General features: G+C 39.4%; 1 protein-coding gene across 3 annotated transcripts in view; it reads left to right on the forward strand.

Annotated features, from left to right (window-relative positions):
• Positions 1 to 13,560, forward strand: part of RBMS3 (RNA binding motif single stranded interacting protein 3) — a 1,489,550-nt gene that overhangs the window by 184,731 nt on the left and 1,291,259 nt on the right. The window lies entirely within an intron of this gene.

Consider the following 13,560-nt stretch of genomic DNA (forward strand, 5'->3'; position numbering starts at 1 on the left):
AACTAAATTTCATCTTTAACTCAACCAAGAACTACTGTACAAACAGACCACACACAAAGGAGACATATTTGAATGGAAGACCAAGAACTGAAGAGTGTGGAGAAATAGTGCCCTGTTAACAACGGGACGGCATTAGGAGAAAGGGCCTTGGAAGAGGCAAGAGAGTAACCAGAGACTATGGACTGAAGCTTTGGGAATAGTTGTGAAGGGGTGAGAGGGGGCAGAAGCAGCCAGTGCTTTAGAAGGGACCCTTAATGGGACAAGGGTGATTATTCGGCCCATAAAGAATGATGAGGAAGAGAGAATGTTGTAAGGAAGTTTAATGGCCTGTAAAGTTATTTCAGGAATAACCAATCTGAGAAAATACAACCAGTTATACATTACAGCATGGTCCTGATTGGAGAGGCAATCATGAACTGATTCCATCTGGTCCTACCTTGGTCAGATGTGGATTTTTCTCATCACATTCCTGCCACTTCCTCCTGGTTTAAGAACTCTCCAACTTTCAGGGGTTAATGAGCATCCTTATCATTAAACAAGGGGTTGTTTATGGGGCGTGGGCAGAGGGTGTCAGGAACCAGGTCACAGGACTAGATAGATGTCATCCTCGAGGGACCTCAGCAGGCACTGTGTCCCCCACTGTGTCCTCAGTGGCATCAGAGAAGAGTGGTTTGGATGATGGCCCCTCACAGTCCAGCCCTGGCCACAGAAACTACATGCTTTAAGGAGAATGCTAGCTTCTGGTCTCACACCTTCTGTTTACACATCTCCTCTCCTTCCTCTTTTCCTGCTCACTTGTGCAAATGGTTTGCACACTTGGAAGCATTGCTTTTGAATTTACAGTAAAGTAGTTTTGCAATCTGTTTCCTGGTTTCCTCCAGAGTAACTCATTCACAGTCTAGAAAGAGCCCTGGGAGTTCTGAGGAAGGAATTTCATGGGAAGAATAATGTCTTAAATACTGTAACCTGCCAAGAGTGGTATTAGATTTGGTGATTTAGAGTTTATTAATGACTCTGACACTGAACTGGAGGAAGCCAGATCTTAGGACCAAGATTCAGAAAAAGTTCAGAAGGGTTTTCTTATTGGGTGGTTGGTCAGCTGTTTCTAGATAGGAAGTTATGAGTGAATAGAGGAGTACCCTGGTGGCTCAGTAGGTTAAGGATCCAGCATTGTCACTGCTGTGGCTCTGGGCACTGTGGGGTATGGGTTTGATCCCTGGCCTGGGGACATCGAATGTTGAAGGTGCAGCCAAAACAAAACAAAACAAAACAAAAGTGAATACAGAAGACAATGGAATGTTACAGAGTAACAACGGGGCAAAACCATGCTTCGATCCAGGTTTCAGTCATTCAGAGTTCGGCAGGTACCTGTCACAATGAAAGCCAAGAACCCAGGACTAACAGAGGAGGCAGGATATTAAGCAGTGTGTAGTAGGTCAAGTCCAAAGGAGTGAGATGGAGAGAGGTTATTGCTAGGGGGTAGGTAAAGTTCCTGCAGGGAAGTTTTGCAAATGAGCGACGCCTTTCAGAAACCCTTGCTTCTTAAGTGACCTTTTCTCAATTTCAAGAGGCTTTCCACAATTTGATGAATGAATGCCTGAGGAAGTGGCAGTTAACTTGTGTCTTGAAGGAAATGTAGGTTATCTTGGCAACTTAGGGGGTATATGAGGTCATTCTAATTAAGAGGATTAAAGATTTACTGAAAGGAGAGAAGTGGTCTAAGTCTGGTACATCCCGAAGACTCTTAGGAGACTGGCATATTCAAATCACTGCTTTCCAGGACTTGGTATGTGTTCTGAGGGTCTCACAGCAACTTTGATTTTGTTCCTTGTGCCTTGAGTATAAGTGCACGAGCTATTTACCAAGTTAGGTTATACACTTAGAGGCTCATCTTTTATCTCAAAGTGCAGATCGCACTGGGGGGATTCAAGCCCTTTTGGTATAGTTTTATCAAAATGCTTTAATTCTTTGCTTTCCTTCCCTTATCTCACCAAAGAGCCTTTTGACCTAGATCTGTGTGAATTTTGATGTGCCCACAATCACTTGAGGATTGTTAAAAATGCAGATTCTGGCTCGGTAGATCTAGGTGGAAGCCTAAGAACCTGCATTTCTTACAAGCTTCTAGATGATGATAGTCTGTGGACCATATTTTGAGTAGAAATGGCTAAATGAAGGAGAATGTGTTTGGTAGCAACATGGATTGAGCTTTACAATCAGGAAGGTCTGGGTGGTTTTAATTCCAACTCTGAAACTTTTGATGACTTGACACCTGTGAGACTCAGACAAGTCATTTAAGCTCTTTGAGCCTTGTTTCTGTATCTGGAAATTTTGGGTAATGATTCTGCTTACCAAGTATCATTCTAAGTGTATAACCTTACTTGGTAAATAGCTCGTGCACTTATACTCAAGGCACAAGGAACAAAATCAAAGTTGCTGTAGACCTCAGAACATACCAAGTCCTGGAAAGCAGGTATCAAATAGACATTTCATCCTATGCCTGTCTTGTTCACCATTTTACCTCCAGTGCCAAGCATGATACCTGACACATCACAGATAATCCATAAACGTGTAGTGAATGAAGGATTGAAGTAATGAATCACCAAAAGGTAGGTTTGATTATACACCTTATGGTGTAAATAGGATATGCAGCAGAGTATCTGGCCTGAAGAGACATTTTCATGAAAGTCAGTTGCTTCTCCATTTCCTCCCTTTCCTTCTGAAACCAAATGCTGAATTTGGGTGCATCTCTCAAACTGGTAAAGCAACAACGTACAAAATGGGTACTCTGTTGGTGATCTGTCAGTGAAGTAGCAGTCACACCTCAGATGATAGAAGCTTGCTAGGTGTTTGAAGGAGTGGTTTCATGGTTTGTTGCTACACATAAATGGGCAAGGATAAATTAGGCCCTCACTTCTCACAAATTGATCATCTAAATATATGTATGTGTCTTATCTGCTGCTGGAGCATCAGGAGGTGAGCAATTGTAAGAAAACTCAAAGCTTTATAGAATTCTGTGGATTCAGAGGAGACTGGAACCAGGTGGATGGCTGATCTTGGATATACAAATTTGACAAATCTGGCTCACCAATCCATAGGCCCCTACTTCCCTAAAAAGTCAAAATTTATTGTTTAACAAGCTCGGTCCTTTTGACATATAGTAGCTGTGGAACTAAAAGAGTTAGCAATTCACATATGAGTATGGTTTAGTTTAATCAGATTGCTTTCCTCATTTCCAGTCAAGAGTCTTTACGAAGTACCAACTCTGTACCAGAGACTGAAGTAGATGCTGGTCAATCTTAGGCAGTTTCTGAATTAATGATGATGAGTAAGCCTATGAGATGGCTGGGTAGTCAGGTGGATGGGACAACCATTGATTCTAAAAGCAGCCAGACACACAGTGGGGACAGGGGAGTGGGGAGGGGCAAATTAGGGCTATGAGATTAAGAAGTACAAACTACTAGGTATAGAATAGGTAGGCTACAAGGATATATAGCACAGGGAATTATGGTCATCATCTTTTAATAAGCTTTGATGCAATATAATCTGTAAAAATACTGAATTACAGAGTTCCCTGGTGACCTAGTAGTTAAGGATCTGCTATTGTCACTGCTGTGGTTACGAAGTGGCTGAGAACCAATGATCCAGGGATGATCTCTAGATCTAACAAGTTAGTCTTTTCTGACTGTTATCATCTCCCGAATAGGGGAGGATTGATGATGAAACACAAAATAATGCTTTTGTTTTATGTCTGCAATTAACTGAAAAACTTATTATACTTGCTTAGTAATCTGTATGTAATGTGATTTGATGATGTGCAATTAACACTTATCTTACAAAATCCTGTTCATCTCATGTATGCATTGTTTGGAAGAGGAGTCCCTGAATTCATTTTGACTCATTGAACCACCAAGTTCCTGTAACGGTGTCCAAGATAAAATAGAAAATGGGCTAAGGTCCTGGAAGGAATCACTACACAAGCAATATCCCAGTAAGTCACGTTATATATAAATTATTTTAATTTGGATAGGTTATGAGCTGAGTGTTGGCATTAGATTTATTTTAGCCAAATTTATTTAAATTAATAAATAACATGGAAAATGTTTTCTCTTAGCTTCAACCATGATTTAACAGACTGATATCTCTAAAGAGGTACCAATGTTTTATAGGCTCTTTTGGTAAAATGAAATGAATCCTCCTGGTGGAAAATTCTGGGGGAGGGGCAGATGGCAGAGGAGAAGAGGAAGGTCTGTGAGAGAAGAAGAGAAGAAAGGGATAGCTGGTTTATCCCTTCCGAGCCAATTGTAGGTTGAGTTTATGACTCTGCTGGGTCAGGAAAGGATGCACAGAGAGAGGATCCACAGAGCAGATAGAAGTAAGGAATTGGATCATTTGTGCCATATTATCCTATCTACAAAACAGAAACAGATTATGGGCGTGGAGAGCAGACCTGGGGTGGCCAGGGGTGAGGGGGAGGGAGTAGGATGGATGGGGAGTTTGGGTTTGATAAATGCAAACTATGACATTTAAGATGGATAAGCAATGGGGTCCTACTGTATAGCACAGGGAACTATGTCCAGTCTCTTTGGGTAGAACATGATGAAAGGTAATATGAGAAAAAAAATGTATATGTATGACTGGGTCACTTTGTTGTACAGCAGAAATAGGCACAACACCGTAAATCAACTATACTCTGGTCTTCTAGGTGAAATGAAGAAAATAGCATAGACCTGATCTTGACTCATTAATAAACAAGAGTGCCTTTTTAGGGAGTCTCCCGGTGGTCTAAGTGGTTAGGATTCAGTGCTTCCACTACTGCATCCCAAGTTCAATCCCTGGTCTGGGAACTGAGACCCCACATCAAGCTGCTGCTTGTAGTGACCAAAAAAGGGGAAAGAGTGCCTTTTTAGAAAAACTTTCAACACAGTTTAGAATGACCAAAAGAATCTAATTGCTATAATTTCATCTTTGCCAACATTATTTTCTTAGAAAACTGATTTGTAAAAATTAACTGTGGGAAATAGTTTATTTTTCATTTTGGGGAAGCAGTAGCTGACTCCTCCGGTAAAAGGCACACAGTTGCTGTGGGACCATCTCCTCTTTAAAGAACTGACAATATTAGAGAAGGAACACAAGGGCCTCTAGGGTATGTATTGACTTTACAAAGCATGTCCAAGAAGCGGCTGCCACCACCAGAAAGACCCACTGTCAAGGCTCCCTCCCCTCCCCAGCCCTCCAACCCCCTCGAATTCACCTGTTAGTTTCAGGGTAGCTTTGTGCTGATCATAATCTGACAAAGGTCAATAACTATCTCAAATAATGTTGTGTTATATCCACCACATTAAAAAAATAAGCCAAAAGCGGTTAGTTTTTGGCAGATAATGGAGGTTGGTTTTTGACCTGTCATTATGCCCTTAAATGGTTAATCTCATTATTGTGAGGAAAATGAAGCTATTAGCCTTATTTATAGAAGGATATTTTAAAAGATTGAACAGTTGGGGCTGGAGGACACTTTCTCAGGCTTTTAAACACAATTAGGAGATTCTCAGCTATGAAACCTAGCATGGAAATTGCTCATCTAAAATGTAAGTTGAACACATTATTTCCTGTATCATTATCTGCATAGAAACAATTATAAGATCTGTATATTTTGAAGCTAAATGATTTTCCTGCATCATGTGCCTTTTTGAACCTAATCAGCTGTGCATTCTGAGATCCCCAGGTTTTATTCTGGAGTCATTTATCAGCCTTATATCAAAAGCTTTAGTGCCTACGCTGTCTTGTTATACCTGGGGTGATACCTTCAATCCCTAAATGAAATAAGTAGGTATAGATGTAATTTACATGCTTACCTACCTCTTTATTCTGTTTTTTTCCCGCATTGTTCTTTACTGTCATCCAGTAAACAAAGTCACACTTCTGTGACTTCCAGGGCTTCTAACAGTTTAAGAGAATGTTAGAATCATTTTTGACATTTTAGGGCTTGACACACAAGACTAATGATGTTCTTGATAATGCAGGCTGTGTTTTGCTGCTTGAAAGCTCTAATGTACTTACAATTGATGGAAAGAACTAATCTTCTTGGGGTGACAAGCCAGTGCATAGTGAGTTAATTGCATGCTCAGACTCCCTTTTCAGGACAAGCCAGGGTTGAATTTTCCAGCACAGAATGGTGAATGCATGGTCGGATTCCCTAGATAACTAGAGTTTCTCCTCCTGCCATGCAGAGTATTTTGTGTTTGGGTGCCTTTCTCAGAGTTTTCCATTCAGCCTTGCCACTCAGTGAGGATGAGGTCACCCATGATAACTGTGAAAATGGCCTGGCCTTGTGAATTGGAGATTCATTGAAAGGCTGTGACAACTTTGATTCCCCGCCGCTACTGAGTTTACTCCAAAGCCACCATAACTGTCTTTGGCCTTATCATTCTAGTCCTTTGTCCCATTAACTGACCTGCAGCATTGTCTCCTTGCTTTTTCTGCCTTAGTTCAACCTCTAGATTGGCACATTTCTTTGCTGTGATTTTCCCACTGACTCTGACCTGCAGGAATGCTTTCTGTCTTCCAGTCTCAAGTTCCACCCTTTCTCAGAAGCCTTCTCTGACCACCTCGGCTGAACTAAAACTTTGTTCTTAGGCCCCCAAACTGTCTTGTCCTGTTGTATCTATGTGTGCACATCTCCAACCATCCAAATTCTCAGATCTGAGCTTCTCAAAGTCAGGTTCACTGCCATAACTGTGTATATCCTTCCCTCATCCAATGCATATATTGGCATGTAGGTGAAGCAATTGGGCAAATTGAAAATTAGTAATCTGGATCCATCTCTCTGCATTTATATTGCCCTGGTAACTTAAATCAGAAGATATAATAAGCTCATTGAGGACAGGGGCCATGGTTGATGTAACTTTCAATCCCCAGCACCCAGAGGTTCCCATCTTGTAGGCACTCAATACTGTCTGTTGAACAGAGCTGAACTGTTTTTAGTAAGTGGATATACATGCCTGTTTTAAAGATGTTCAGAAAAAAAGGTATTTCATGGCATTCCTTGATAACTCGGCCTCTGAACATTATTTGTATTTAACTGAGGTTATCCTTGCTGAAACTGGCATTGAGGTGGCTTCTGTTTGACTTTGGCAAAACCTTTGTCTTTTGATGATGGCTTGACTTAATCACCACTTCTAATAAAAGTTGTGTTATTGATGTATGCAACCCTCAGTTTAGTTTAAAAATTTTTAAATAAAATGATACATGTCCCAAGATACTTTAAATGATATGAATGGGGCATATCCAACTGAGAATTTTAAGCCTGGCTCTAACAATTAAAGCTTTCAATAGAAGAATGTGTGTGTATAATATCTATGACGGGTCACTGCGTACAGCAGAATTTGATATAACATTGTAAATCAACTATAATAAAAAATTTTAAAGAAGGTTTCAAGGGAGATGTGTAGCTGCATTTCCAAATTTCTCAGTCTAAATCTCAGCTTTATCTAGAGAGTGGAGAATCATTGGCAAAAAGTGAATAAAAGTGAAGTCATTTGACTGACCAGCCTGACAGTATTTCTGTGTGTTGACTGACTGATGCATGGCTTCCATCAGCCCCCTCTGGTGGTCCCCACATTTACCCACCAGAGCCTATTTGGCACATGATGTGGTTGGCAGCTCATGAACAATTCCTAGACCTGGCATGGCATTACAACTCATAAACTTTGATTTTCACATGCCCTGCCATTGTCAGGGACATTCCAACTACCTTTGAGAATAAATTCACCAAGAACAGACCCACCCTCACATTTCCAGGTGACAAGATGTTCATTTCCATTGTCCTTTAAAGGCAAAGATAGATATAAATACTGAGAAAAAATGTTATTAAAATTCTGACCAAAGGAGAGCAGGGCTGGGGCATACGTAGCCGCTTTCTCCCACCCACCAGCCTCAACAGTCTCCATAACCTAAAGCTGACAAACCCTCCCCTGACCCTGAGACCTGAGAAATTTGTTGGACATAGAACATAGACTGGATTTTACACTCAAGTAAATATGCTCTGTGTGTTCCCCCAAAGGCCAATATTTATATATCAAGCTCACCAAGTTAAATTTACTTTCCCACATTAAGCTTGCATGATGAATGACTTTATCTTGCCTATTACAGCCTGTTAAGTCATAAATCCCCAGGCGGGAGAAAGAGAAGTGGTTCTATGAAGAAACCACTGTGAGACAAACTATTATTGTTTAAGATGGTTACGTTGAACCACATTTACTAACAATAATATGTAAAATGCCTTGGAAACCATTTACTCTCATTTTCCTTCCATTGCAATTTCTGTTGCTAACAGCAACAAAAAGGGATATTGATATAGGAATATCCAACTCAGTATTTCCATTTCCCTGTTTTTATTGCCCCCATAATACAGTATTCCTTGAACCAATGTTACATATATTATTATTTGTTAGATGAGTAAACTACTCAATGAATAAACATGAGTGTAACAGTACTTCCGTATTCTAGTTGGATGGCCTCCCATTGATGGAGTTTCCACCTGCTGCTTGGTATTAAGGATATGCCCTGTTTCTCAGAGACCTCCTCTTGTGATGGATAGGGTTCTTGTCTCCCTGTACCACATGTCCACAGATGTTTTTATTTTGTTTGGAGAACTGTTTTAATCTGCTTTGTATTAAAGTTATTTAAGTAGTTTTAGTGGTCACCTAGAAAGTGTCTTGCTCAATTTAAAAACTACTCAGATATGGAAAAAACCTAAATGTTCACTAATAGATGAATGGATAAAGAAGATGTGGTACATATATACACAGTGGAATATTACTCAACCATCAAAAATAATGAAATAATGCCATTTGTAGCAACAGGGATGGACCTGGAGATAATTGGACTAAGTGAAGTAAGTCAGAGAAAGACAAATAACATATGATATCACTTATATGTGGAATCTAAAATATGACACAAAGGAACTTATCTATGAAACAGAAACAGACTCAAAGACATAGAGAATAGATGTGTGGTTGCCATGGGAAGGTAGAGGGAAGGACTGGGAGTTTGGGGTTAGTAGATGCAAATGATTACATTTAGAATGAATAAGCAATGAGGTCCTACTGTATAGGGAACTATATACTGTACAGGGAACTCTATACAAGCTCCTGTGATGAACCATAATGGAAAGGTATATGTATATATTTTTATAAAGAATATATATTTATATAGAACATATATACTTATAAAGAATACATATTCTTTATTTATAAAGATATACATATTTATATATTTTATATAAAATATAATAAATGTATATATCAATTATATATATATATATATATATAACCAGAGTCACTTTGCTGTACAGAGGAAGTAACACAACATTGTAAGTCAACTATGCTTTAATAAAATTTATTAAAAAAACTAACCAAATGGTGTTTTTATGCTTCTTTCTTTGCAATTGACAAAATGGAAGGTATGGCATTTAGAAGATAGGTTAGCATCAGGTGACTATATAATTTATAGTCTAAACTAGACATTTTGAGAGTAAAGAAGGTGGTGCTAGAAATTATGCTGGGACAACAGGACCCTCCAGGCAAACTAGATGTGTGGGCTGGGCTCCCTAGGAAGCATGAATGATGATTCTGATTTAAATAAGATTGAAACATGGATGAAATTGTGTTTGGGTATGTTTTCTGATACCTAAGAATAGACTTTAGTGGGATATTATAAATAAGTACATTCTTAGTATTTCTACTGGGGTCACGCGTTGAAAGACAAGAGATAAGTGTGGATGGTGAATTGTTGAATGATTCAGGCTTCAATCTTGCCAGTGAGAATAAAAACAAGGTATGCAATTTCTGTTGTACAGGTTGACTCCATGTACTGACTGCATTCAGGAAATAGTTTTTTTTTAGCTTAGCATTATGGCTGAGTACATGTCTTTTGTCATTATTAGAATATGAACTACTTCAAGGCAGAAAATGTTTGTCGTTCAGTTTGTATTTCTTAGAACCCCTTATATGTGCATCATCAAACACTGTGTACTGTGAAATTGTGTGGAATCTTGGAAGAGTTCTGTTAGCTCAACCTTTGCTTGATGGAGGCCCTTCTGTAAAATTCTTGACTGGTGGAACTCTCCACTCATGAAGAACTTATTTTCAAAAGAAGCCATCCCATTTTTGAATTGCCATTTTTATGAAAAAAATTCCTTTGACTTGAATGAAAAATTTGCCTTGTAAATATGACTTAATTTACATATTTCTTAGATGGTCCCCATCTCCAGGGAATGGTGACTCCACCCACCTGTCCTCACTTGACCTTCCGAATCTACCAGAATAAATCTCATCCTCTTCCTTTCAAAGAGCTGAAGTCTGCTTTCCTGGTCTCCTGAGTTTACTGTTGATCAAGCGCCAGCCTTACCAGGTTTTCAGATTCTTTCTTGTATGACTTACTTTCTATATTAAGTGCTATTCTGTTCATCTTTGAAATTATCCCACTTTGAAAGTCTTTCTTGAAAAGAAATACCCTCACACCAGTCAGAATGGCCATCATGAAAAAGCCCGAAAACAATGAATGCTGGAAAGGGTGAGGAGGAAGGAGAACCCTTTTACACTGTTGGTAGGAGTGTAAATTGGTGCAGCCACTCTGGAGAACAGTATGGATGTTCCTCAAATAAATAAAAATAGAATTACCATATGATCCTGCAACCCCACTCCTGTGCATAGATCTGAAGAAAACCATACTTTGAAAAAATACATTTGCCATGTTCATTGCAGCATTATTTACAATAGCCAAGACACAGAAACAACTTATGTCCATTGACAGATAAATGGATAAAGAAGATGTGGTACATATATGCAATGGACTACTACTCAGCTATTAAAGGAATGAAATACTACCATTTGCAGGAACATGGATGGACCTACCTAGAGATTATCATACTAAATGAGTCAGAGAAAGTCAGATACTATATGATATCACTTATGTGAGGAATCTAAAATAAAATGATACAAGGAACTTATTTACAAAACAAAAAGCGACTCATAGATACAGAAAACAATGTTGTGGTTACCAAAGGAAAAAGGGGGGAGGGATAAATTAGCAGCTCATGATTAACAAATGCATAATGCTATATATATAAAACGGATAACCAGCAAGGACCTATTGTTTAACACAGGGAACTATACTCAGTGTTTTGTGGTAACCTAAAAGGGAAAAGAATATGAAAAAGAACACACACGCAGACACACACACACACACACATGAATCACTTTGCAGTAAACCTGAAACTAACACAACATTGTAAATCAACTATACTTCAATTAAAAATGGGGGGGGCGGAGTTCCCGTCGTGGCGCAGTGGTTAACGAATCCGACTAGGAACCATGAGGTTGCGGGTTCGGTCCCTGCCCTTGCTCAGTGGGTTAATGATCCGGCGTTGCCGTGAGCTGTGGTTAGGTTGCAGACGCGGCTCGGATCTGGCGTGGCTGTGGCTGTGGTGGAGGCCGGCAGCTGTAGCTTCGATTCAACCCCTAGCCTGGGAACCTCCATATGCCGCGGGAGCGGCCCAAGAAATAGCAACAACAACAACAACAACAACAAAAAAGACAAAAGACAAAAAAAAAAAAAATGGGGGGGGGATACCCAGGTCAGAGCAAAATGTGCTAGGTGAGGTCTGAGCAATGTAGCTGATGGAAGTTTATTACCAAGGCTGCCTCCCAGTTGTGCAGACTGCATAATGTGCAAGGATGCCTAGCTAAGGCTGCATGGGGAGGCTTAGTTCCAGCTTGGGCTCTACCTGCTATGCTACATCCCCAGGCTGTGTCTTTGCAGAGGAAGGACCTCCCTTTTCTCATCAGCACAAAGGCATGATGCAGACCTGCTAATACCAAGTCAAGTTACTCTGACCCATTCTCACTTTGCCCACCTTCTAGACTCTGTATACTTTTAAAATACAGTTTAATTTGTGGATTTATTAATGATGGCCATTCTGACTGGTGTGAGGTGGTATCTCATGGTAGTTTTGATTTGCATTTCTCTTATAACCAGCGATGTTGAGCATTTTTTCATGTGCTTGCTGGCCATCTGTATATCTTCTTTGGAGAAATGTCTATTCAGGTCTTTTGCCCATTTTTCCATTGATTGATTGAAGGGAACCCTCCTGCACTGTTGGTGGGAATGTAAACTGGTACAGCCACTATGGAGAACAGTTTGGAGATACCTTAGAAATCTATACATAGAACTTCCATATGACCCCGCAATCCCACTCTTGGGCATATATCCGGACAAAACTCTACTTAAAAGAGACACATGCACCAACATGTTCATTGCAGCACTATTCACAATAGCCAAAACATGGAAACAACCCACATGTCCATCGACAGATGATTGGATTCAGAAGATGTGGTATATATACACAATGGAATACTCCTCAGCCATAAAAAAAGAACGACATAATGCCATTTGCAGCAACATGGATGGAACTAGAGACTCTCATACTGAGTGAAGTGAGTCAGAAAGACAAAGACAAATACCATATGATATCACTTATAACTGGAATCTAATATCCAGCACAAATGAACATCTCCACAGAAAAGAAAATCATGGACTTGGAGAAAAGACTTGTGGCTGCCTGATGGGAGAGGAAGGGAGTGGGAGGGATGGGGAGCTTGGGCTTATCAGACACAATTTAGAATAGATTTACAAGGAGATCCTGCTGAATAGCATTGAGAACTTTGTCTAGATACTCATGTTGCAACAGAAGAAAGGTGGGGGAAAAAATGTAATTGTAATGTATACATGTAAGGATAACTTGATCCCCTTGCTGTACAGTGGGAAAATATAAAATAAAATAAAATAAAATAAAATAAAATAAAATAAAATAAAATAAAATAAAATAAAATACAGTTTAAGATTTCCTGCCCTGTTTTGGCAAGCCTATTATTCACCCCTTATTTTGACCTCGTGGCTAATGAAAGTCCCTAGGTCTTATTTATATGAGCTTTGGTTAAGCCAGATTTCTGCAGTTGTAACTGACATTGATAGATGTCATTGAAAAGGATAAAAACTTTCTGCAGCTTATTCTGATTTTCTTCCACATTGACTTGAAGTCATTAATCAACACTCTTTGGGAATATTCTTTTCAGTCTGCTGTTAATCCATCTCCCTCCTAGTCATTTCTCCATCCTATTTAAAAGGATATCTTGAAACAGTAAAATCTTTTGCTGAGCTTGTTATTTTGTATCCATGGTACTTCCCTGAGTCAACCAGCTTTGGCAGCCTTATCTAGGTAAACAAATATTAATTCTTGGTAATCACATCTTATTTTGACTTTGTGTATTTTGTGTATTTAATATACACATTAGAATTTCATTAAGGCTTAATACTGAGCTCACCAATTTCTGGAGTCTGTTTTCTTTCCTCAATGCTCATCCCCAGACCTTTTGTGAATCAGGACATTTCTTTCTCTTTGGACACCTGGCATCTCTCCTATTCTTTTTAAATCTTCAGGGGTATTGTGAGAATGGCTATGCAGACACTCATTTTTCCTACCAATCCCTCCTGACTCCTTTTCTG

Source organism: Sus scrofa, chromosome 13 (assembly GCF_000003025.6).
Source record: "Sus scrofa isolate TJ Tabasco breed Duroc chromosome 13, Sscrofa11.1, whole genome shotgun sequence".
Taxonomy (NCBI): domain Eukaryota; kingdom Metazoa; phylum Chordata; class Mammalia; order Artiodactyla; family Suidae; genus Sus; species Sus scrofa.